The sequence below is a fragment of the Dermacentor albipictus genome, chromosome 5, assembly GCF_038994185.2.
Source record: "Dermacentor albipictus isolate Rhodes 1998 colony chromosome 5, USDA_Dalb.pri_finalv2, whole genome shotgun sequence".
Classification (NCBI taxonomy): domain Eukaryota; kingdom Metazoa; phylum Arthropoda; class Arachnida; order Ixodida; family Ixodidae; genus Dermacentor; species Dermacentor albipictus.
In genome coordinates, this window is record NC_091825.1 from 63,679,278 (window position 1) to 63,705,352 (window position 26,075).

Below are 26,075 nucleotides of genomic sequence, written 5' to 3' on the forward strand. Positions count from 1 at the left end.
TTCGTTACGTGGAGATTGAGCAAGCTACCGTTTGTGGCCGTTTTTAAAGAGTTTCGGGTCGAAAGTAGATATGAGACATAGTCAAAATTATCAATAAGTAAGTTAAATCTCCAAGTTTGCAATATACCTATCTTAAGAGACGCACCGACATCATCCTTCCTCTACTAGAACGTTGCAGAATTTTAGGAGCATGTAAGTTCAACGGTGCCCAAGATGGACTTACGGCTATCGGCAGGCCGGCCCTTCTCGTCACCAGTGCACAGTCATTCTTCGGTATCTTCGTGGTGCCTTCAGACACAACCGCTGTTCGCTTCGGTTTTGCCCGCACCGCGTCTACCACCAACAACGGTATTCACCCTCGCGGAAGGGAGACGGAAGGCGGTACTCTCCACGATCTCGAGCTTTTCAGCACTTCCGCTGTTCGCTCCCTTCCTGCTCGGTCTCGCCGATCCACTGCAACTGGCTTCTCTGCAAAGAGCGAAAAGCTCTTTCAGGCGCTGTGTACACAATTATGCACACCAAGATAGGGACAGGATGGCTCGTAGAGGTGCCATGAGAAGTTACAAAAAAAAAAGAATAAGAGCGAAGAAGGCAGCGTTACTGAACGAAGGTGCGGGCGAGAGTATGGAACTAAGTGCATCTCGTGACATCGATAGAGTCGATCTTAGTGGTACAACGCTTCAGGAAAACTGCTGCTTGGCGTAGTAGGTATTTGACAAAAGGCATATTTGCCGCATAAAGGACACGCGTAACCAGAAAGACACATCGACGACTGTAAGCCGTATTGTCGTCAATCTTCCGCTTTGTGATAGTCCGCTTTGCGGCAAATACGTTATTCAAGCCGTACAGTGACCTCGCCTATCTCTGCCTTTAGAGTGAAACCAAAATATGTATTATTTCCGTAATTATTTTTACCACGCCAGCTGCTCAAATGTTCATCCCTGTTACGCAACATTCGTACGGTGCATTCAGGGTTGACTAACAAAAAAAATACAGCTTGCAAAATGAAGCAGCGTTGAAATGTTGCTTATGGTAAGGAGAACTTGCATTTGAATGAATATGTTTCAAAGCACCTTCACTGGCATTTCAATATCCTCGTGGGTCTATAGGCACTCGCTCTAGCGTGATATTTTTGACGTACGCCTAGCAAGAGTTTGCATTGAACTGCTGAAATTCTATGCGGTTCCCTAATTTTGGGAAAGTTCACGGTATCTTTTATTTTGCTAAGTGTGCAAAGGTACTTGGGAATCATGTGTTGGAAAACACGTGAACAACGTTTTTCCTGCATTTATCCTAGCTATCGGCGTCCTAGCACGATAATCGGAAAGCACTCTTTTTTACAGATGCGTACGAAATGGCTTGACGCTTTGGCCGACAGCCACACCGTAATGAAGTGTCGAAACGTCAATAAAATGTTCAACACACGTGTCTATTTCACCTTATTTCACCGCGCACATAATTCATGTATGTTACACATGTATTCGGGTGACCATTTTTAAGTTTTACGGAATCTTTAAAGATGGCCGGTTGCAGACCACAATTCTAGTCCTCCAGCTAGATTATTCAGAGAGGCGTACATTACTAGCACAGGAAATCAAAACGCCTTTTCCAGTATTTACCAAAAATCACTAATTGATATTCTCCGATTGACTACTTTACAGCGCGTATAGCATTAATTTCCAGAACGACGCCAGTTTCAAAGTATCAGCCATGAAAGTAGCCGTAAAAATGCACTGTTATTGCACTTACACTTAACAAAATACTGTATTTTTCCATTGAAATACAGAAGTACCTCGGACGCCCACGCACTTCGTCCCACACTTTGGAAATAGCATCTCGAAACTGATGTCACCCAGCAAATTCAATTGAAGTGGACACGTCCTGCAAGCTCAACGGCTACAATTCGTAAATTATAATATGCGCCGTAAAGCAATTCATTCTAAATATGATTTGTGAATGTTTGTTAATTAGTTGGATACGTGTTTCGAGTTCTCCTGCAAGTTGTGTCCGCTTATGCCATCTGTCTATAAATGTATGCAGTTGCTGCAAGGCTGCAAGTTAAATGTTCATGCACTTCAAGCAACAAATTTAATTTAACTGCTTAAAGATGTCGAAACGGTTGTTGGATTCCTACTGTAAGAGGACGAATCGAGCCATGACTGGCCTACGCTATCATCTCGCAAAGCACTGCCTGAAATGATGGGGGAAATAGTCGTTGAATCTTATTTAATAAAATGCGTACTTCCTGCAATTGTTATGCCCCTCGGTCAATTGTGGCTTCAAAAAAAAAAACCACCACAGACTCCAGTGCATCGATTTAAAAATTTAAACTCGGCGTTGAAAGAGAGAAAGAGAACCGACTATTGGCTACCTTTATTTGTACCTTCAAAGGGGAGAACCTAAAGTGTGGGGCCCAAATGATGCTAGTTGCATGTCAAACAAGTTTGATTCGCATCCAAATCGCTTCAGATGTTTCTGGCCAAAAGTGCCCTACGCAAACCTACTTGACACAAAAATCGACTGCCTTAGTGAGAGGAACACAGGATACATCTTTTGGGGAACACGTTGGTACGCCTTACTCTCCAATAATAATGAACACCTATATTGCGAAAAAAAATTGCGAATGTAGAGACAGCCAGGCTTTAACAGTGAATCCACGTACATACGACGCTATCCCGTCAGGTGATGCCAAGCACTGGTGACATATCGCGCCGGCATCTTCAAAAGCGGCCGTGTCAAACTTACCTGGGTCCTTCGCCATGAGCCAATGAGCAGTCGTCGGCGCTATTCCATTGCGCCTAGCACTGTCGCTGTCCGCTCTCGTCCTGCCCATCCGATCACCCTGGAATGGCTTCTGGTCAAAGCGCGCAAAGAAAGTAACCTATAATTAGTCTTAAGTAACCGAAAACTAACGAATGATGACCCGCTATCACAAGAAAGTCGTTCACGAAATGTAGTGACAGGAAAGACAAAACAAGCGAGAGAATAATGCATGAATTTGCAGCTTCTCCGATTCAGTTCATAATTCAGCTACAACTTATTTGTGAGAGCCATTCGAAAGCTACTACGCTATGAATACCACGCCGTACATGCCTTTCATGCTTGAAGTGGTTAAATACAAACAGACCTAAATAAACGCATAACGCACGTTTTCTGTCGCACACAGACTTGCATACGGATATTTGATAAGTATTCAAATACCTCTCCCTTCTAAGTATTCTAACATATTTGGATGTTAAGTCAAAAATCATTCCGCAAACTGTTTCGTACGGATGTCTAAGTAGTTCCACGGCGAGTGCAATGCAGGCGTCGATTGTCTGCTTTGTCTAAGCTGCCGCAACAGGAGACGGGCGTCCAGACAACGTCTATAGCAAGACGAGATACTCACGAAAGAACTGCAGGACCGTGGGCCAAGAGCAGAACGGCTACTGCGCGGCCAGCTTCATAGACGTAGAGCAGCAGGCAAAAGCTACGACCTATCGTTCGACAGACTGCCGCTTCCGCGTCTGCCTTCCTCGAGCCGCCGCCTCGTTCCACAATGGCGTCGCCTCAGCGTTCCACGCTCGAGCCACGAGACTCTCGTGCGCCTCTTCTTCCACGTCTTTTCCCTCTCCCGTTGCAATGTCAGGCACGTGCCTTCGTCGTGGTCGTCGTCGTCGTCTTCGTTGCAGCGGTGGCACGCGCACCTCGCGGCGGGAATTTGGGAACGCATGGGAATTTGTGTTATGCGAATTTCGACGCTACTTCCGCCGCGGCGATAGTTGTAGTAAATTCGAGGCTTACTCGGCAAATTATGAAATCTCGAGGTGCAATTGCGCCGCACCGGTTGGCGCTGTGTCACCGTTCTGCGATCGAGAGGATTAGATGGACTCCAGGAACGCCTTTGGCTACAAGAGCCACGGCGCCAAGCTCAAGCACCGTAACGGTCAGGTCAACCGGCCATACCGGACCCAAAGAAGCACGATGGCCTCCACTGCTGGCACTCGCCTTGTGCGCACACGCTTTCGCGTTTCTGCTGAAGACGGGGTCCCTGCTCACCCCGGTGCTAGCTAAGCACGTGTGTCCGAGCGTGTACGCGAGTGACATGTGTAGACTGTGCGCGAAGGAGAGAGCCACCGCGGCTCACAGCCTTTGGGACTGTAGCGTAAATCCGTGAGAAGCCAGCGAGAAGACGACGATCCGGCCGCAGGTAGAGGCTGCAATGAGGAGCTATGACCAAGAGACACAACTCAAGGCCGTCCAGCAGGTCTCGGCAGCTCTAGAGAGGCTGTGACCACGCGAGACCGAAGAGAAGGGGGGCAGCACCCCCAGCAAGGGGGCGGCGGCCCTCTCGGACCCCCGGAAGTAGCGAGGAACCAAGACCTCGAGGAGCACAACGCACGAGATTGACGTAGAGGCCGCCTCGCGGTAAGAGCTTGTCCTCCCTGCGTGGAGGAGCCTAACCGATTCTGCAGGCATTTTCAATAAAGTTCTCTCTCTCTCTCTCTCTCTCTGCTGAAGAGCTCGGTCTACCACCCCGCGGTGAACGTCAAGATAAATTTGTGTGGTCGTTTCGTTCGACACTCAAGAAGGTCACCGATTTTCCCTCCGCAAAGACGAATATCGTTGTTCACGATCGCCCGAGGAATACCCCCTCCGTACAGCAACCATTAGGCAGCCCGCATTTCCATAATTTTAATTCTACAGCCACAGTACTTTAATGTCGCGAACGGCTTGACGTCTTTCTCACAAGAATCAACCAAAAGCAGAGTTTGGGGAAGTTCCGGCGACAGAGATGGCGGTTATTCTTGGAGATAATGCTTATAACTGCGTCAAAACGTTTAGGCCATTTCTCCGACTTCACGAGGCGTCTTTCATATGACATGTCGACCCAGCTCCTCAGAAAGCGTGGCGCTGGCCTACATATGTTACACGTTGGAAGAAATGTGCAGTTCGTAATCTCTGGAAAAGCTACCCAGGAGGAACATTTCTTGCCGAAGACCTCCTTCCTCTTGTTAGGAGAGACATACAGAGAGAAATAGTTATATAATTACCAGTGGCTTGATATGGGGAGGCCACTATATTCCCGTGTCCGTCTGTGGCTCTAATTAGCGGTTGTCCTAACGGGGAGTGGCAGTATCAATAACTAAATTCCTTCATTGCCGTGCGTACACGGACACTAGCAGAATACAGCCATGTTGGTTCGTTAAATAAGTATGAACATGAAGCACACACGGAGAGCGGACTGCAACTATAGCCTCATAACCTTGAAGATGAGTTCAATTCTGAGTGCATGTGCCTAATATGCCACAATGCACAGGACCGGTGCAATGCGGTGAAGTATCCGTGGCCTTTAGAGCGGAAAGCAAACAATAGCCTCATAACGAATTAAAATTACTGCAATTAGTGGTGCTTTCGTAGCTAACGCTAGGAAAAACCATCCTACTGACCTTTCGTGGTACTGACTGTGGCCAAGGCTGTTGTCGCCTTAGATGATGGACCTGTACGACAAAAACAGCTCACTGAATCTCGGAAGTGGTTCATAGGCAATGAAGAAGCAAAATAAAGGGCAGCAAGTGTCAAGGTAATGATGCAATGTTGTTTTCTTTGCGAGTCAAGTACTGTACTGCACTCTTAATACTCGTATGCAAAGTTGCTCTAAGATTTTTATAACTTTCACAGGACAGAGTGTGTTAATTTCATGACAGCGCAGTAGTGCACTACACATTTAGTTCGCGTAAAGTGAACTTTTTCGTTTTTAACTGTTAACGTCATCACTCTGTGGTTGTGTTTTCGCGTTCGCAATATGTTCAACCCATATTCACTTTAAAATGCTGTGCCTTCGACTCGGCGTTCGTCTGAATTATTGTGTGTCTCGTTTTACTTCACAACTTTTCTGCATATATATATAGTGTACATGAACAGTCACGGAAGCCTGATACTTATTTTGCTGTTTGTATGTTTACGTGTGTCTGCATGCGCCGAATAATAATTTTTTGCATGCAAGCTGTTTTTAAGAGTAAATAAGTTTGTTTTACCACGTTAGAGCACTGTAATTACATTGTCATTGGTAAAAGAAATTTGACTAGTCAGCCGTTATACACGATTGTCTGTCTCGCTCATGTTGGCTCTGGAAATCTCTGCTAGTTTTTTGTTTTTTTTTCTCGCCATCCTGTGTCTCAGTGTACCGCATCAACTTCCCGTAAACTCGGTGGCATTTGATCTTGTACCAGTCTTCACAAATTGCATTTGCTGTCAAGCAATAAGCTCAGGATTAGGGGTGGAACATCCAAAAGAGTGAACCGTAGCTATTCCCAAACCCCTGCCCCTTCATGCGGAGCGGTTGGCTTTTTGGCAAAGTCCATCCGTCCAGTGCCTAAGCAAGTTTCAGAGGCCCAATTTCTACATAAGAATGAATTTATCGCGGAAATAAAAATAAAGAACTATCTTTGCTCCCGCACAAGCAATATATTCGATGTGTTTGGAATATTTCTATCTAATCGATAATGGATAATATTTTAATACCTAGTTTTCAATTCGAATGCGAATATCAAAAATATAACGCTCGACATTATTAGCAATTTTCGAATATTCGCACACGCCTCCATTAAATACAAATACGTGGAGCATGTTTGTCGGCTCCAACACACTCAGAAAGCGCTATCACGTTTCAGCTAAATTTTGCGGACGATAAATTCGAGCCGACGATATTGCAAACTCATGGAAATAAAAAAACGCAGTTCCCACATTCTTCTCACATCGGTCGCCGTCAAAGAAAGGAAAACGCCTGCTTTTCTTTCATTTCATTTTCCTTCATTTTTAGCATCCCTAGAAGCTGGACAGTTCCGTAAAGCTAAGTGTCGAAAATTCTGGAACACCGGCGGCGAACGGCTTTACGTAATGATGTTAAGTTCTTACGCATGATTTTGAGAATGTGGCCCGATTTTTCAAATCCACGCTGTAAGTCGCTTAGCAGCGACTCTTAGGGTTATGTCTGCATCCACCATGCCGTAAACCGCCAATAAAACGTACAATCGTGTACCTGGCACTATTTATTCGCGGCTTGTCACAGGAAACAAGCTAGGCGCACTGTGCTTGGTCCCTCAATTCGGGTAAAATGTACACGTTGCATGCTGTTGGTTTACAGCGAAGCGAGGTAAGCGAAATTCAAGCGCCTACACTGCCTACTCTACTGACTCCTCACGCAAGCCGAGAATATTGCGCTTAGTGTTACACTGATGATTTTAAGTGAAGGACAGGGCGTAGACGTACGTAGCGCAAGTACGTAGACGTACGTGCGCTACGTACGACCACGTCCTGTACTTCACTTAAAATCGTCAGTGTAACAATAAGCGCAATATAATCACGAATTAAATAGAAACTATTAAAATTGCCCGACGGCAGAATTCCAACATATGACCTCTAGCACATACCCCCAATATTTAATCCATTACGCGACAGACGCATGCATCGACAAGCGACATATAACGAACTACTCACGAATTTAGCGCGGCCTAGCCTATTGCGTTTAGCAGCTTGGCGCGCTTCGATTTGGCCAGCTCGACAAGCTGAACTGTTGCAATTAGTAGCGATATTGCGAGTTGGCAGCGTCTTCTGCTCTTAGAAAAGTATAGGCAACTCTGAAATTTACGACAGTGAAGGCATACAAAACGTAATGAAGGAATCCACAAGCACGAAGATCAGACAAATTCATATGCTTCCCATTATTCCCATGGTACGACAACGATTGCAGCACCGGAGTTCTCTCTAGTATACTGTAGGAAACTCTATGCCCCGGACTGACCTCGGCAGCTGACGCCGCGGACAACTGTAGCAGTTCCCACCTCACGCGACCCTGCCCCCCACCCCTCAAAAGAACAGATGAGAGCGCCCACATGCCGGCGGATGCCGTGGCCGCCGGCTACTCAGCGCATGGGCACGCTGTTTTTCCTCCGCTCGTCCTCCACCTTCCGCCTCATTAGCTGAATCCTCTGGTTGCACTTCTACCTGGCGCACCCTTCCTTCATTTCACGCTGCCTCCGCGTTCGATTTCATCTTTTGCTGTGCTCGTTCCCTCAGTTACGAGCTAAAATGCTCCCGAGGCACGCCAACCTTCAACGCAGGAACGGGCGCCTAAAGCCGCAACCAGACGTATGCGTTGGAACGCGGCCGCACGCGCCGCACCGCGTCTGGGCGCGTACGGCGTCAGGCGCATAAGCGGCGCCGCGTGTCGACGCGCGGCGGTGTGAAGAGCTTGCACTGCTAGAATGTTTGCGCACGCGCCGGAGGCTCCCACCCACGTGACTACAGCGAACCAATGTGCCGGGACGACACTTCGCGCGGCGTGCAGGCAACGCTACCAAGCTGTGTGCGCTGCGGTCGCCATTCCGCTCGCGTTTTTGGTAGTTGATTATGGCAGCCGCTGAAGTTTTTAAGTTGTAACGGCTGCATTAATAATGAAACAAGCCGATGTTCCGCACCTGGCGCAGTATGCAGCACGCGTAGGCCACGTAGCATGCGAGTGACGCTATGCCAATCATGCTGCAGGTTTCACCGGGTTCACAATACTCGTCGCGGATGAACTCACTGAACCACTAGGAGTCCTGCAAGATCCTTTTAAAATATTAAAAAAACAAAGTTTAACTGCAACGCATTGTTTAACGTAACCATTAAGCCAAGGCTAGACGGCCTTGAACATGACAACCTAGCAACACAGCGCCGCCGCGAAGAAACTCGCGGCGAAGCGCGGCCACTCGTTCATCGTTGTGCTGCGCGACGCAGCGTCGAGTGAGCGCGTCACGTGGGGACGCGTTACAACGCGTACGTGTGGTTGGGGCTTAAGAGCTGCGCTCTAAAAAGTCCTCAAGAGTGGGATTCAAACTCGTGTCATGTCGTTCGCTTGCCATATGCACTATTACATCCAATTCACGAAACTGTGATAACATTTTTCATTGCTGAGTTAGAGTTGTAAAGTTGATAGTTTGATTTTCTAGAAATTTGCTATTTTTGCCAATGTTTAGTAAAAAATGGACAACCTAAACCAAAAATTCGAAACTAACAGTCACTGTATATAAGTTTTTTTAAATGCAACAAGCCTCGTCAAGCTTGTGTAGCAGTTGCTGAGAAAAAGTAATTCTCCTTTTACGTGTATTTATATAGGAGCAACCGATCTAAAGCTTCCTCTTAAGTTCTTTGCGAGGCCCAGTACAGTCCAGTGAACGATTGTTGGGCTAAGTGAGTCCTCGTAATTAGAGAGGGATTAAGTATCGAGGCACTGTACAGTCAATACATGGCTTATTACCTTCATAATCCCCATAAAAAGAAAAGCTTTTGATCACCTACGAAGAATACCGACACGTTATTTTGTCTGCGCATAATTTTCAATATACTCAATGACTATGGTGTTGGGCTGCTGAGCACGAGGTGACGGGATCCTTCCTCAACCTGCAACTCAACTTCCTGCAAGCTTTCGGTTAAACAAGATTTGGGTTTTCTTATTGAGCTGTATATTTATTATTCGGATAGCAATCACATGTACGCTCCAGGCGCATTTCCGCCACCGTCCTCTCCTTCGGCGTTGGCGTCGCCGTGATGTTCTGTATGAAGCCCAAGTGCGAACGCCGTTGCTGCGCGCCGCATGCTGCAGGCGCGAGTGAAAGCGTGTGACGGTGAGCCGAGGATGGTGGCTCGATCTCGCACGCCAAGGGAAGGCGTGGAGCAAGCACGCCGTCTTCCGCCGCGCGCAAGGCATCGGGGGGAAGGGGAGGGGGGGGGGGCGTTCAATTCTGACGGCGGCTGCATGTGGCGCGGCTGAGCGCGGCCGCACAGGCCTTATCTTGAAAGCGATCTGCGATGAGTATAGTCAGCCGCGCGGGCCCTGTCTTTACAGCAGTCTGCGATGGAGACAGTGTGTGCTGAATGCCCATAGCTTCGTGTGCGATGTGTTCTCGCCGCTTATTTGACGTTGAAGTGAGGTGCAGTACGAACACCAGTTCGCTCACTGCTGCTGCTACGCTTCTAAGTTTAGTTATTAAGCGAATGTTTACGAGTTCATACAGCCGACAAAACCTATTCTAACTTCGTATATTTGTCTACTAATTTGCCATCGCAATGGATGCTTCGCCTTCCGGTCTAAACTGCTACTTTTTGTCATGCTGTTTTTACACCTTTTAAAATTTTGATTTTAGTTAGGTTGATGAGCGACTTGCTTGTATAATACCACTTTGTAGCAAGAGGCATTCCGGTGAAGTTGCTTCCAATCAAATTGAAAGATAAACGAGTTGCACGGCTTCTTTAAGGGAGTCTTTTAAACTACTCAGCTAAAGTTGTGACAACCCCCTGTCAGAAGAAGTGGCAGCTGGACTACCAAGTTATCCAACTTGGCAGACACAGGCGAAGAGACAAACAGCTCGCGAAAAGTGCGTGAAGTATGCTAAGAATGGTAATCCCATTTAAAATACGGGACGTTCTCGAAATGTAACGCCTTGCGAAGTGACGCAATGGAAGCGCCGTGTCGGCCATTGCTCAGAACGGCGCCATCAAGCTTACAGACGCTTACCTTACAGAAGCTTACCTGCCAGCAGCTTCTTGGCATTTGTATGGCGCTTCCAGCGTCCCTGCTGTTCGCTCACGTGTTGCCCAACCTTGCCGACAGCCTTGGTTCACACGCTTGGGAAGCAAAAAGCAAAAACAGGGAAATGTGTTTGAAACCAACGCGATAACTGTTTACGGAATGCCACATAGAGATAACAGCATTACAGTTTTGGTAAAACTGCCCATTCACGGCACATTACTTTTTTCTTAAGACACTGATTACTGCATGCAGAAGACCGCCTGCTCTGTCTTAAAGCGAGGCTTTCTTTGCGAACCACTCTGCCCTCTCTCGCTGACCGTGGCTCGCGCCTACTGCTGCTGCTGATGGTGCATTTCCTCCGAATAGCTCATACTGGGTAGTGGGAAGGTGGCGCCATCTAAGGGCGATGGCTCACACTACTTCTGCCACAGTAATGGGGTGTATAGGGGCTAGCTGGCCTGCTCATGCGCATCATCGGCCACTCGTACAAAGCCAGAGCGGGCGATTACGCGGAGAGCCGCGATGAGATGGAAAAGAGGGCACCAGAGGAAATTGCCTCACATTGCGCATGCATTGTATTGTATTGGGTTTTATGGCGCATAAGCGACTTAGGCTATCATGTGCCAAACACATGGTATAACTTATTTCAAAATTGGGTATCCTCAGCGAGGTCATTGTCCGGACAAGGCCTCTGAGGAGCCCAACAAACCAAATTAAGACCTCAGCCTTCTTCCCCGCCTAGCAACCACGTGGACGGTCGCACCTGCGCCTCCGAGGGGAGGTCGGGCAACCCAAACAAACGGTGCCGAAAGTGTGCTACTTCGGCGCCAAAACGCCAAATTGACCACCACGAACACATGTCATTAACCATTATAATAGACGTGTGTTTCGTTTACAAGACATCGCATTTCCTCAATAGAATACCATAATAAAGCATTCGGTTTCACTTTGCACTCACATTCGACATGCACAAATACGTGTTTGAGCACTCCTTGCGTATATACGGAAAGCATCGCTGTATTCAGATTTTACCAGGGCACGGTGGATCTGCTGCATTTTTTCGGTGCTCTATACAGATTGCAAAACAATCAGGCTTCCCACATTCGAGTGCAGCCTACGCGGTCATGTGACGTAGAATAGCGTAATTGTTACACAGGGCGTCACAGTTAACATTAGCCAAGCTCGTAAAAAGACGCAGTTTCGCCCGAAAGGCGCAGCACCGATTTCGATAGCAAATTAGTAGATACCTATACGAAACACGGATAGCAGTATAAACCGCCGCATTAGCTTGCAGTCGTTTGCTTATAAACAAAATTAAAAAGAACAGTGTCAGGCGCGCAAGTAAACATGAACATGTATAGCACACCACTACGAGCCACAATGGTCTGGTCACGAAACACGACGACGACACGACCGGCACGCAGAGTGTGCGCGAGCAGTTTAATCGGCGTAATCAGGCTTCCGCCTGATTGAGCGGGCTCAGCCAAACAACTGCAGCTTATGTAACCGTCTGTTTGCCATTATCGTAAATAACTGCCACTCCAGCGGCCTTCGTAATCCACGGTGCAGTTTCCGGACATTAAAGTCCAGAATTTTTTTATTAAATCCCGCTTGCTATGTTCACCCGGAGCTCTTCGACATAGCAAACGTATAGTATAGTGTAGCAATGAGTACCACTAGTATAGCAGGAATATTACAAAACTGAAGTATTCCTATAGTAGTTCGTTTGGTACACAAATTAGCTTAACCTTACAACTAACATACCTCCTCTTCTGGGTAAAAGAGCGACAGCAACACAAAAAAGTTAGCCAGGAGCCCCATAAAAATGTATATACATACGAAAGTACATACACAAAAAAATAAAGATCTCTGCAAAGTTTACAGGGCCCGTTTTACAAGACGCAACGACAGCATTGCTCCGGTATCGAAACAATTCCAGGAGCGAATTAGCTTCCAAGGTGGCTACGATGAACTTACTGCACTGGGTAGGGTCGACCTTCCCCCTAAGCGGTGGGCAACCGGTCTTCGATATCCAGAGGCGGGCGAGACGCCACCGCTGTTCGCTTCGGTCTCGCCCCCGACCGAGGTCTGCATCCCACGACGTCGATCGCCCTCGGGAAAAGTAGACGGTGGTCGCCGCGATCGCGCAGTTCCTGGAAGCATCGCTGCTCGCTCCCGTCCTGCCGCGGTTCCTGCTCGACTGGCTTCGCCGCAAAACGTGCACAGCAGCAAACGCATAAGTACTCAGACGTGTACGTCACGGATTGGATATAATGAATCACTTGCAATCAGTTACCCTTCTCGCTAGTGTTGCAATTGATCGATTTTTTTTTTTTGCGTGGCAACGCTAAGTGTTCTCGTCTTCTTTTCCTTAGGTTGAAAATGAGAAGCAACGCGCACAGGCTTTTAGCTTGACGGATGCTAAACGGCTAAGTCGTAAGGCGACAGACAGTTCAAGGCGCCATGCTTCGCACCAAAACACTGTGGCAACACTGACGTTCAGCAACTTCGACCAGTTGGTTGCAAAAAGCACGGGCAAGCGATTGGACGACAATTGCGCAGACCGGTAGCCGAGGGCATTGACGCCAACTTCCTGTGCCCAGGTATCTCCAGAAACAGACGTCGTAAATCTCTAGTTCAAAATTTGCTAGATTTATGCATTCATGTTTAGTTTTTTTCAGAAGTTGACAGTCTGCGCTTACAGCATAAAAAAACAAGAGCAAATACTGAAAAACTCAGACACGCATATCAGATGTACCTCAACTCACCTTATTATCAACAAAATCAACAAAATTATATAACTTTCTATTGGCACTTAGTTTCTTACGTGCATGAAGTTAGGGTAGTTAATTCGTACCTTCAATTTTCCCGAGAAGTCACGCATTATTATTTCGAAGTCACATCTCAAAGTCGATATTGGCAAAAGTGATTGACTTGCCCTCGGCATTTGCCTTATCTGCGGATGCATGCAGCACTTCCAGCGCTGAAGTCTACGTAAGAGATTTTGACGAATATTGTTTCAGGTCAGTCAATTGTGGGCTGAGGAGCACCTCTTAACTGCGTTAATTTAGGCTTTACAAAACACTTATCGGCGTTCAACACAAAAATCTCACTCTACAACTTGCTCTCCAGACCGCTGAAACCGTTCTTAGCTTGCGTCTGGAGACTGGTTTTCACTTAAGTTTCAGCAGATTACTTACTGTACCAACAATGTTAGACATGATACATTGTCAATATGGAACTCGTTCATCGGTTTTTTTTTGTTTTCTTACACACCTGCTATATACATCTGCGGTATAACCGAGGCCGCCTCGTGTAACGATTTGATATTTTCCTTTACAATATTTATTGCGCAAGTGGTTGATGCCGTCCCAGCCTACGACGAAATGCACAATAGTAGGAATGGAAAAGTATAATCACGGTACAAAGGACCACGGTGTACAGATCCGCCGTTGGAAACTGCTTTCAGTATTCTCAGTGCTCTCAGTGTTAAAAATTCTTAGATGTTTCCACAAGGACGCCAGACCCCTAAATCGGTTCCAGCAAATTTATATCTAGGGGTAACTCCCTAGAATTGCTACCACTGAACTGAGGGCTTATTTCGCAGGCGGCGAAATCACCCGTTTTTTTCCCAAACGCTCGCGTACGTCCTTGCTTTGTTGCACTGTAGCAACCAATGATCTTGCATGTCTCGTATCCCCTCGGTCTCATCGCGCCCCCGTATCCGACCATGGTACATTGTAACCGCGGATGCAGTTTCGCGTCATGACGCCTTTGCAAGTGTCGACGACCACAGGGATTGCCTCTTCAGTGTACGAGTTCCTTCGTGGGTTCTCAGTTTTCTTTCACTACACTTCGCTGAGTGCAAAAAGAAAACACCAGTTGTCAGTCGACATCTGTGTCGCTGTCCTCCTTGCTGGCGTCTTTTACGCGGTTTTCCCTATGAACTCCGCGACGTGTTCCCGGCTTGAAGGGTGAACATTGGTAGCCGTGCAGCGCAAACCAACATTCATGAATGTCAATCGAAGGCTGTCAACGCCATTGTGGCCAGGGACTGTGAGCAGTCATATCGGTGCGATGCAAGCTGGTCGTTAACACGACCAGAACTTTATGTCAGTCTCTCGGGCCAGGTTGCCGGCATAACTGCCAGAACTTATTACGTCCAGCGACACGTATTTCCCCAGTTGAGTACCTATTACTCATTCTCATTTCAGCTATGTTGTACCCTGCTAAGTAATTTTTGCTGTTTTTCGCGCCATAACGTAAGTTCACGAACAGCATTTGCATTTGCCATATTTCAGACTACAATTATGCGATACAAAAACGACAAAAACTTGCCATATTTCAGACTACAATAACGCGATACAATAACGATAAAAACTGAAGTCTCCATGCAAACTACTGCCATATTTATATATTAAAAGCTTCTCGCTAACATGATTACGTTTCCTTCTAACCCTAACTTTATTCTCTAACTCTAGCTTTTGTATTAGCTTTATTCTGATATCTTCTTTTTTTCAGTTTGAACAGGATACTGGAAACACTACGTGGTCATCACCGTTCACACAGTCATGGCTTGGACACTAAATTTCGCTGAGGTGAGGCCATGTCTTTGACAACGAACTGGTTTTCGCGCTTGAAGACGCAGACGATACAATGGGGATACAAGACACACAAAGCGGAATTACAGTTGCACATACTTAACAACTTACAGCAATGTATAACCAACTCGCCCGAATGACCCCTTTGACATATCTTTGACATTGTAAACATTGTCGGCGGTTCGAAATATAGGACCTTGCAGCTGTCTTACTGCATCCTGTTTCGACTGTCTGCGGCTGAACGCTAGATGCAAAAATCAGTGCCAGATGGTTAGCGGGAATGTCTTTGTTGTCACGTCAGGTGTTGATGCACTTAGTCAATAACTAATAATTAATAATAAATACTAAGTAACATAAATCTCCAGGAAGCTTACAATACCCGTTTTAAAAGACGCAGCGGCATCAATCATCCTGTACTAAAACTTTTCATCTTGGGTACTAGGCGCGAAGATGAATTGTGACCAACTCGTCCAACAAGATGTAATAAAACATTGCAGAGTTTTAGAAGCAAGTAAGTTGAACGGCGGTCAAGATAAACTTACTGCTCTTGGCAGGCTCGGCCTTCCCCTAAGCCGTGCACAGTGTCTTCGGTATCTTTATGTGGCTTCAGCTACAACCGCTGTCCGTTTCGGTCTCGCGCAGGGTCGCGTTTATCGTCCGAGAGGGCATTCACCCTCGCGGAAGGTAGAGTGCAGGCCGTGCTCTCCACGATATCACTGCCGCTGTTCGCTCCCGAGCTGCCCGGTCTAGCCCGTGCACTTCCAGCTGCCTTCTCTGCAAAGCGCGGAAGGTGGTTAAGGTATAAAGGCCCGTTTATAGTCCGACGTTATCGGCGCGCGGGCGAGCGTCGTTCGCGGTCAGTACGCTGCGTCGGTTGCGCTGCGCCAGTCGAGATGCCATCCCCTCTATACTTCACCGCGCGCGCCGTAGGCTGCTATCTTCGGAGCATGCGCAGAAGGTTCGCCAAGTCGCGCGCCGTCCGCAAAAGCCGTCTGCGGAGTTGTGTTGGCGCCTTTTTCTTCGCGCGCAATGCATTGTGGTGCGAGAGTTCCGCCGACTTCGACGCGCGAATGGCTCCGGAGCCAAATCGGCGCCGGGCCCGTTGGGGCGCGTTGGAAGCCGCCGGTTACGTTAGCTGCGCCGGTGCGCCCGACTATAGACCAGAACACGCTAGTCTCGCACCCAGACTAACCGAACGCATACTCTCGCACCCGGGTTGCCCGGTCGACCGGCGCGATCTTGTACTGGGCTGCCAAAGTGTGTTCGCCGGCGACCAGTAGACATGGCAAGCGCCAGCTCTAGGGCTCCAAAGTGCGGAAATGTGCCCGTTCACACGGATCCAAAGTAGAAGAAGTCATCTGGGCATCATTGTGTCGTGTTTGGATGCCAAAACAACCAGCGGAAAAGGAGCAGGTTGCTTAGTGCTGTTTGCGAAGAGCACAACACACGTAGGGAATCGTGCCGGTGCGGTGTTTTCAGCCTGCGCCGATTTCCATCCGCAACGAACAATGCCAAGCTGCGCCACCGGTGGATAGCTGCAGTGAATAGGAAGAACTACCAACCCAGTGAAAATGCACGAGTGAGTATTCGATTTGTGTATATTTTGGTGCCACGTTCAAGTTTGCGCCCTACAAACGTAATACGTGTAACACGCAGGTTTGCTCCGAACACTTTCTGGGCAACAAGCCTACAGAGCAGAATCCCACGCCGGTGCTTCGCCTTGGCTATAACAAAAAGGCAAGCCTTTTCGTGTTTTCATTCAGGCAGAGCTCCCGACGGTTAAGCGGAACAGTTGAGTTTGCGGTTAGCGATACTTGCAGCTGGTGCACGGAATGACCATTAAGCGTGAACGACAAGTTGTAGGCCTTGCTGGTGAGCGTTATTGCTAATGAAAGTAAACCGAAGTCTGCTCGTCACGTAGCATGCGTCCACAAAAACGTAAACGACGACTATTCGTCGCCGAAGGTGTTCTTGCGGCGCACCTACCTTTACGAGCTGGTGTTGCAGGTGTCATTCGTAACGAATTCATTTGAGCCTCCTGAGCTCTAAACTGCGTGCGGGCTGTTATGCGGGGCAAAGCGCAAAATATTTCCGTTAATATGGCGAGGAAAATAAGGTGCTTAATTATTCTTGTATTTTGTAACAAAATTTTGATCGTTCTCACTAGTTTTTTTTTACTGTTTTCTTTTCTAAGGGAGCGCCAACAATCCGATGGCCTCGCACAAGCGAAACAGGTCTGGTACTAGGTAGCTGCAGTCGGTGGGGCTAATTTCTTGGAATGCAGGTGCGGTTGTTGTCTTGTACCAAAGGGGTCCTGATGATGCAGCTTTAAGTAGGGATGGTAATTTTACGTGCCCTGTCATGGTTTGTGCAACTGTACAACACCTGCATCTGTCATGCTCGCCCTGTTATATGGGCTTTGACTGCACATGTAGTTGAACATTATAACTACTGTATTACCTCATTTTCCAATGAGTGCAGGTTTAGCATCATATGCTGCTTGTTCGAGTGCTGTAGGCTTTTGTTCTGAATGTTGTACTCTTAAGTGGTTGCACGATACAATTGGCCTGGTGTATTTTCTATTTCATTTTGAGAGGACTTTATATCTTCGCAACAGTGATGGCATGGGAAAGAACTACAGCCCTTCTTACTATAACATCTATTTTGTTTTCAATGTGCAGGTGGTGAAGGGCAGGCGTCTGCTAACCAGGCAGTCAAACGACCTCGCCAGTTGGTTGCCAAACGCGGCCAACCCAGTAGAGACCATGACAAACAAGACCAAACTGAAAGTGCAGATGACAGTGTTCTGCGTGCTTTAATAATATATGGCACCAACACAGTGCTGTAAATTCCTTCACAGGTTACGTGCCAAAAAGCTCACACGTGTTCTAGCATATAGCGCGCGGTTTGTACAAGCGTAATAGCGTACCTACCCGATGTATTCGCTTCTGCAGTCTGCACAGCACTCAGTGTGGCCATTGCGGACTTGCATGAGGTCTTGAAGTTTGATTGAATCCAGACAGCGAAAATGACAGGTTAGAAAAAACGCGAAACACGCCTTCCGCCCAGCTAAAGAGCCCAAGTTTCGCTTTCGCGCCGGGTCGCATCTCCCGGCGTGGCAGCCCAGGCCTGCTACTTCGCGGCGCTTGGGATGGATGGCGCGACCGACGCTCATCAATATGGCGGCGCCCTTTGAATTTACGGTGTTCTGGTGTATAGAGGGGTCGTTTTCGCCGACGTGACGTAGCGTGCGCGCGCGCGCGCCCGCGTGCGTTACGTCGGACTATAAACAGCCCTTAAAAATAATGCGAGTGATTCTGCGCGCACCGGAGATTGCTGACGCTCAACTGGACCGTTTGCCAGTGAGGTCATATACAGGGCGTTTCGCGTAACTTGAACCAAGGGTTTAAAAAAGTGGTCAGTCGCGTCTGAATGAAATCAACGGCATATGACTTTCCTTCATGTGGCGCTACCTTAATAGTTGTTCTATTATTCTGCTTAAATAGTTAACTAAGGCGAAATATGCAAAAAAAATTTCACTATAGCGCCAGGTGCATTTCACTGCGTTGTACAGAGGATTCAGAAACGACTGATGCAATTTTTTGCCAACGTACATGCCACGTGGAGACTTTCCTCGAAATATGAAATATAACCACGTGACTGCGCTCATGCGCTATCGCATTGCAGTGCTCTCAATCGCGGTTCCTGCGAAAAAACCGTGCGCGCGCACCTTGGCGAAGCGAGCGGCCGCGGCTGTAGGCATCGGCTTCACAGTGAGTCAGCATCTTTGGCGGTGGCACGCCGAAAGGAAGCGCCGTCGTCCCTGATAAAGGGCCGTTTATAGTCCGACGTAACGCCCGCGCACGCACGCTACGTCAGGTCGGCGAGAACGACCCCACTATAGTCGGGCGCACCGGCGCAGCCAACGTAACCGGCGGGCTTCCGACGCACCCCGACGGGCCCGGCGCCGATATGGCTCCTGAGCCATTCGCGCGTCGGAGTCGGCGGAACTCTCGCACCGCAATGCATTGCGCGCAAAGAAAAAGGCGCCAACTCCGCAGACGGCTTTTGAGGACGGCGCGCGACTTGGCGAACGCTCTGCGCATGCTCCGAAGATAGCAGCCGATGCCGCGCGCTTTGTAGAGGGGATGGTATCTCGGCTGCCGCAGCGCAACCGACGTAGCGTGACTGACCGCGAACGACGCTAGCCCGCGCGCCGATAATGTCGGACTATAAACGTGCCTTAAACGGCCCTTTAAGGCCCGTTTATAGTCCGACGTTATCGGCGCGCGGGCGAGCGTCGTTCGCGGTCACTCACGCTACGTCGGTTGCGCTGCGCCGGCCGAGATGCCATCCCCTCTATACTTCAACGCGCGCGCCGTAGGCTGCTATCTTCGGAGCATGCGCAGAAGGTTCGCCAAGTCGCGCGCCGTCCGCAAAAGCCGTCTGCGGAGTTGTGTTGGCGCCTTTTTCTTCGCGGGCAATGCATTGTGGTGCGATAGTTCCGCCGACTTCGACGCGCGAATGGCTCAGGAGCCATATCGGCGCCTGGCCCGTCGGGGCGCGTTGGAAACCGCCGGTAACGTTAGCTGCGCCGGTGCGCCCGACTATAGAGGGGTCGTTTTCGCCGACGTGACGTAGCGTGCGCGCGCGCGGGCGTTACGTCGGATTATAAACGGCCCTTAAGCGCTAGGCTCGACGCACGGTTGAGAGCGCCTTCTTCGGTGTTTTCTCCTGACAGCTCAGGGGTTCGTTGAGCAGCCATGCAGCGTTTCAAAATATGGAGCAATATGAGCGACGATAGCAGCGTTACTGAATGCAGGAGTGGGCGAGAGTTTGGAACAAAAGACATCACGTTACATAGGTAGAGTCGCTGTTAGTGGTATAGTGCTTCAGGAAAACTGCTTCTTGCCTTACTAAGTATTTGCTGTAGATATTTGCCGCTAAAAGGGCACGCATTAACAGGAAGACATCTGTTGTCGCCGGTCTTCCGTTTTGTGGTGAACTGGGAAGCTGCCTCCGTGAGAGGGACACGCGATACATTTATAGGAACCCTTTGCCACGATTTGGCGCTCCTCCTACCCTCCAACAATAACGAACGCCCTTATTGTAAAAAAAAAAAAGTTATTGATAGCGGCAGCCAGGATTCGACAGAAAATCTGTCATAATCCATAAGTACGTACGACGCTATCACCACAGGCGAAGCCAGCCAGGCACAGGCAGTGGCATAGCAACAGGGGGGGCCGGGGGACCGTGGGCCCCGGGTGCACGGGGCCAGTAGGGGGGGGGGGTGTCATATACGTCTGAATACACCCGAAAATTGTCGATATCCTTGCCTTCCTCGACTACACCCGGGGGGGGGGGGGGGACAGAAGAGCTAAGGGCCCCGGGTGCCAGACGACCTAGCTACGCCACTGGGCACAGGTAGCATATCGCGCCGGGACCTTCCAAAAACGGCCGTGCCAAACTTACCTGCGTCCTTCGCCACGAGCCAATGAGCCGTCGCCGGCGCCATTCCGTTGCCCCTAGACCGGTCGCTGTTCGATCCCGTCCTGTCTCCCCGATCTTCCTGGAAGGGGTTCTGCTCAGAGCGTGCAAAGAAAGTAACCTATAATTAGTCTTACGTAAACAAAAACTAACGAATGGCTATCTGCTTTGATGACAAAGACGTTCATGAAATGTAGCGAAAGGAAAGACGAAAGAAGCGAGCGATTAGTTTTCATGAAATTGCAAGTTCTCCGATTCAATGCATAGTCCATTAGTGCACCTACAACATTTGTGAGAGTCATTCTAAAGTTACTACGCTATGGACGCCGCGTTGTAAATGGCGATAATGGTTTAGGCTTATCCACCGTAGCGTGTCCTTGAAGCGGTTCAATACGAGCACACTTTTAAAAGAAACGCGCAGCGTACGTTCTCTGTCGCTCACAAACATGCAAACGCATATTTGATAAGTATTTAAAACCATGGCCTATCAACAGAACATCAACTGCGAACACATTTCTATGTTAACTCAAAAATAATTCCACTACCTTTTCCCTACGGGCGTCTAAATAGTTCCACGGCCAATGTAATGCAGGCGTCGATTGTCTGCAGTGGCCGAGGTTCTGCAACTGGATAGGGCCGCTCAGACAATTTACGTACTCACGCAAGAACTGCAGTATGGTGGCACAAGAGCAGAATGGCTGCTGAGACGTCAGCTTCAGACGTAGAACAGTGGGCAAAAGCTACGGTCTATCATTCGACAGACTGCTGCTGTTTCCGCCTCTGCTGCCTTCCTTGAGCCGCCGCTTCAACGTTCCACGCTCGAGCCACGAGACTCTCTCGTGCGCCTCTTCTTCCACGTCTTTTCCCCGTGCCATTGCAATTTCACGCTCGTGCCTTCGTCGCCGTCGTCATCGTCTTCGTGTTGCAGCGGTGGCACGCACACGGTAGCAGGAGCACCTCGCGATAATTGCAGACACGGGGATTTTTACTACGCGATTTCGACGGAACCTCCTCCGCGCCAATAGTAGTAGTATATTCAAGGCTAACTCGCGACCCCGAAGACAGAGACGGCGTAATCCGGCGCATACTCGTCATGACAAACAGTATTGCAATAGCAAATTATGAACATTCGAAGTGCGATAGCGCCACAGCGGTTGGCGCTGTCTCGCCGTTCTGCTATCCACGACGCATGCACGGCTTGGGCGTGGATGATTAAAAGGACTCCAGGAACGGGCGTTTGGCTCGAAGAGAGACGGCGCCAAGCTCACGCGCCATGTCACGGTGCTGGACAATGCTAAAAGGACCGTTGTAAGGACCGTTCAGCCTGCATTCGATATCGAATTCATTGCGTTCTTCTATTTGTGTATTTTTTTAATCACTCCCTATAATGCATGGAGCCAGACATGAGCTCGCAGGGTTAAGAGCGTCGGCGTGGTCGACCGGGAGGAACAGATAGAGTTCCTGTGCCTTTGCTCTTACTTGACCCTTCCACACTTTTAATGTGTATCCCTGGCATGTCTTTATTTGAATCAATCGTGCCTCTTATGTAGGTGAAATTATGGGCGAGAGGAACATCGTTCAACTTGCCTTTCGTTTCTGTCGTCGCATCTTCCAGCGATGCGATTTCCCATGTTCAAATTAGACGAGATTTTTCACAGTGGGTGATCCACGCAGTGTGCCCCATGCTTTGTTTTGTTTCCTTCGCACATCTCTCCAATGATCACTCCATCAGGGAACTCATCTTCTACATAGCCTACAGCTTGTCTGTAGAATGAATTTCTCTGCAGTGGCAATGATAAAAGCGGTAAAATATACTACAGTGCTTATTTAGGTATACTTCATAATACTTTACAACCTTACTAATTCCCATATCCAATAATTTCACATGATATATGGGCAAGAACAGCTATTTCCTATGTGATCCAATATGTTTAATATCGGATTCTCCGATATGAAAGTTATGGCTCATATGGGTCTTTTTGTTTCACAGTCTGTGTCGTTTCAGGAGTCGTTACCGGTCGAAGGGAGGTGTGCCTTAGCCGATAAAGCGTGAAATATCCGCAGCAAATAGCGCACTTGTAGGCCGCCTTATGAGCCCTAGTTTGATTAATTACATACTGCATGACATAGTAAAGTCTCTAAGCGCGACCACTTTTGCTCGCATGGACCAACCTACTGCCAAGCTACGCCTCTCTGTACGCCGCGCGCTAGGCTCAATTTACCTTTGATTACGTCATACCCGGCGCGACTATGGCCCCATCTCTTCACGCACAGAGCCACCGTCGAGTAACGTCTAACGCGAGTAACGTTTAACGAGCCCTTGTGGCAGGAAATCCGGCGTCGGACGTCGTTTGGGCAAAAAGATTCTTGACAATCGCATACAACACGCGCTAAGAAACTCCTCCGTAGTGCCTCGCCCGAGTAACATATTCAAGGAGCAAAAGTACCCGCATTCCCTCTCTCGCACCCGCTCTTGCCGCTGCGCCTAATTAATGCGCAGACCGGCCGCGGCGTCGGCCATTTGCGAGCGCCGGCGCGACGTGTGTCGTGGTGGCCACGGAGCGGCGCACCCGGTTCCCTACAAATACCTACAGCTGGCGCTCGCCTCCGTCGCATCGCGGCCCAAGCAAGAGGCCGCCATTCTCCCACAAAGCCCGCCTTCGTGCATAGCGTTGGCCACCAGCGTTTCCCGGTGAACATTACGGTTTACAAGCGCTCCATTTGCCAGAAAGCGTGAAAAGCAGTCGGGGGTCTTTGAATGTACACGTAACGGTATTCACCCTCGCGGAAGGCAGACGGAAGGCGGTACTCTCCACGTTCCCGTGCTTTCCGGCGATGCCGCTGTTCGCTCCCTTCCTGCCTGGTATCACCGATCCACTGCAACTGGCTTCTCTGCAAAGAGCGAAGAACTGTTTCAGGCGACGTGTACACAATTTATTGCTCCTAATGAGCGCAGGTTTCCCGTTGGTTAAATGTACCTGCTATAGCTGAGTGGGCTCTCTCAAATGCGACCACTCCCGCTCGCATCGACAAACCTTCTGTCGAGCTATACTCCTATAGCTATCTGAACGCTGAGCGAGTGGCTAAATTTAGCGCCGGTTGCGTCATGGGGGCGTGCCAAGCGCGTCAACTATGCGCGAGACCCATGCATGATCGTCTCGTGACTTGTGCCCCCTACACAACGATACCAAAGCTACGCACGTGGGTTGAAAGGTTGCAAAAAATAGAGAAGATAACGTAATAACAGGTTTTCGTTACGTGGAGATTGAGCAAGCTACCGTTTGTGGCCGTTTTTAAAGAGTTTCGGGTCGAAAGTAGATATGAGACATAGTCAAAATTATCAATAAGTAAGTTAAATCTCCAAGTTTGCAATATACCTATCTTAAGAGACGCACCGACATCATCCTTCCTCTACTAGAACGTTGCAGAATTTTAGGAGCATGTAAGTTCAACGGTGCCCAAGATGGACTTACGGCTATCGGCAGGCCGGCCCTTCTCGTCACCAGTGCACAGTCATTCTTCGGTATCTTCGTGGTGCCTTCAGACACAACCGCTGTTCGCTTCGGTTTTGCCCGCACCGCGTCTACCACCAACAACGGTATTCACCCTCGCGGAAGGGAGACGGAAGGCGGTACTCTCCACGTTCTCGTGCTTTCCGGCTATGCCGCTGTTCGCTCCCTTCCTGCCCGGTCTCGCCGATCCACTGCAACTGGCTTCTCTGCAAAGCGCGAAAAGCTCTTTCAGGCGCTGTGTACACAATTGTGCACACCAAGATAGGGACAGGATGGCTCGTAGAGCAGCCGTGAGACGTTGCAAAAAATAGAGGAATAAGAGCGAAGAAAGAAGGCAGCGTTATTGAACGAAGGTGCGGGCGAGAGTATGGAACTAAGTGCATCACGTGACATCATTAGAGTCTATCTTAGTGGTATAGCGCTTCAGAAAAACTGCTGCTTGGCTTCGTAGGTGTATGCCAAAAGGCATATTTGCCGCATAAAGGACACGAGTAACCAGGAAGACACATCGACGACCGTCAGCCTTGTTGTCGTCAGTCTTCCTCATTGTGACAGTCCTCTTTGCGGCAAATACGTTTTTCAAGCAGTACAGTGACCTCGCCTATCTCTGCCTTTAGAGTTAAACCGAAAATTATTTTTACAACGCCAGCTTCTCAAATGTTCATCCCGTTACGGACGTCCGCAGGGTGCGTTCAGGGTTGACTGGTCAAAACAAATCCAGCTTGGAAAATGAAGCAGCGTTGAAATGCTGCTTATGGTCAGCAGAACTTGCATGTGAATGAATATGTTTCAAAGCACCTTCACTGGCATTTCAAAATAAATTGGGTCTATGGGCACTCGCTCTAGTGTGATATTTTTGACGTACGCCTAGCAAGAGCTTGCATTGAACTGCTGAAATTCTATGCAGTGCCCTAATTTAAGGAAGTTTCACGGTATCTTTTATTTTGGTAAGTACGCGAAGGTACTTGGGAATCGTGTGCTGCAAAACAAGGGAACAACATTTTTCCTGCATTTATCCTTGCTGTCGGTGTCCTAGCACGACGATCGGAGAGCACTCTTTTCCACAGACACGTACGAAACTGCTTGACGCTTTGGCCGACAGCCCCACCGTAATGAAGTGTCGAAACGTCAATAAAATGTTCAACACACGTGTCTAGTTCACCTTATTTCATCGCGCACATAATTCATGTATGTTACACTTGTACTCAGGGTGACCATCTTTAAATTTTACGAAATGTTTAAAGATAGCGGGTTGCAGATAACAATTCTAGTCGTCCACCTAGATTATTCAGAGAGGCGTGCATTACTAGCACGAGAAATCAAAACACCTGTTCAAGTAATTACCAAAAATCACTAATTAATTATTTTACAGCACGTATTACAATTTACGTATTGCAAGCGGTTAGTTTGCAAGGCATTCTGAATAAGAATTCATTTCCAGAAAGACGCCAGTTTCGAAGTATCAGCCATGAAAGTCGCCGTAAAAATGCACTGTTATTGCACTTAAACTCAACAAAATACTATATTTTTCTATTGAAAACAAAAGTAACTCGGACGCCCATGAACTTCGTCCCAAACTTTGGAAATAGCATCTCGAAACTAACGTCCTCCTGCTAATTCAATTCAAGTGGACACGTCCTGCAAGCTCAACGGCTACAATTCGTAAATTATAATATGCGCACTTCAAATTTAAACGTGACATCGATAGAGTCGACCTTAGTGGTGCAACGCTTCAGGAAAAGTGCAGGAAAAAGGGGCGGCCAGCCAACGTCTACAGCAAGACGACATACTCACGAGGGAACTGTGGGACCGTGGGGCAAAAGCAGAACGGCTACTGCGAGGTCAGCTATAGACGTAGAACAGCCGGCAAAAGCTACGACCTATCGTTCGACAGAGTGCCGCTTCCGCGTCTGCCTTCCCCGA

At 48.5% G+C, this 26,075-nt stretch overlaps 1 protein-coding gene and 1 long non-coding RNA gene across 3 annotated transcripts in view; one reads left to right on the plus strand and one right to left on the minus strand.

Moving 5' to 3' along the window:
* The window catches only part of LOC135912364 (uncharacterized), a 337,983-nt gene that overhangs the window by 233,490 nt on the left and 78,418 nt on the right, over nt 1-26,075 (minus strand). For both annotated transcript variants that reach the window (XM_070538422.1, XM_070538423.1), the window contains exons 16-24: nt 24,114-24,358; nt 23,421-23,532; nt 20,626-20,734; nt 15,696-15,927; nt 12,530-12,756; nt 10,553-10,647; nt 5,430-5,480; nt 2,746-2,854; nt 224-468 (exon numbers count right to left, since the gene is read on the minus strand). The gene's annotated coding sequence lies outside the window, so the exon portion shown is untranslated. The remainder of the gene's footprint in view (nt 1-223; nt 469-2,745; nt 2,855-5,429; nt 5,481-10,552; nt 10,648-12,529; nt 12,757-15,695; nt 15,928-20,625; nt 20,735-23,420; nt 23,533-24,113; nt 24,359-26,075) is intronic.
* Nucleotides 16,201-18,210, plus strand: LOC139060469 (uncharacterized). Its single transcript, XR_011514839.1, has 3 exons — nt 16,201-16,732; nt 16,810-16,890; nt 17,835-18,210. It is a non-coding gene; the product is annotated as an uncharacterized lncRNA (long non-coding RNA).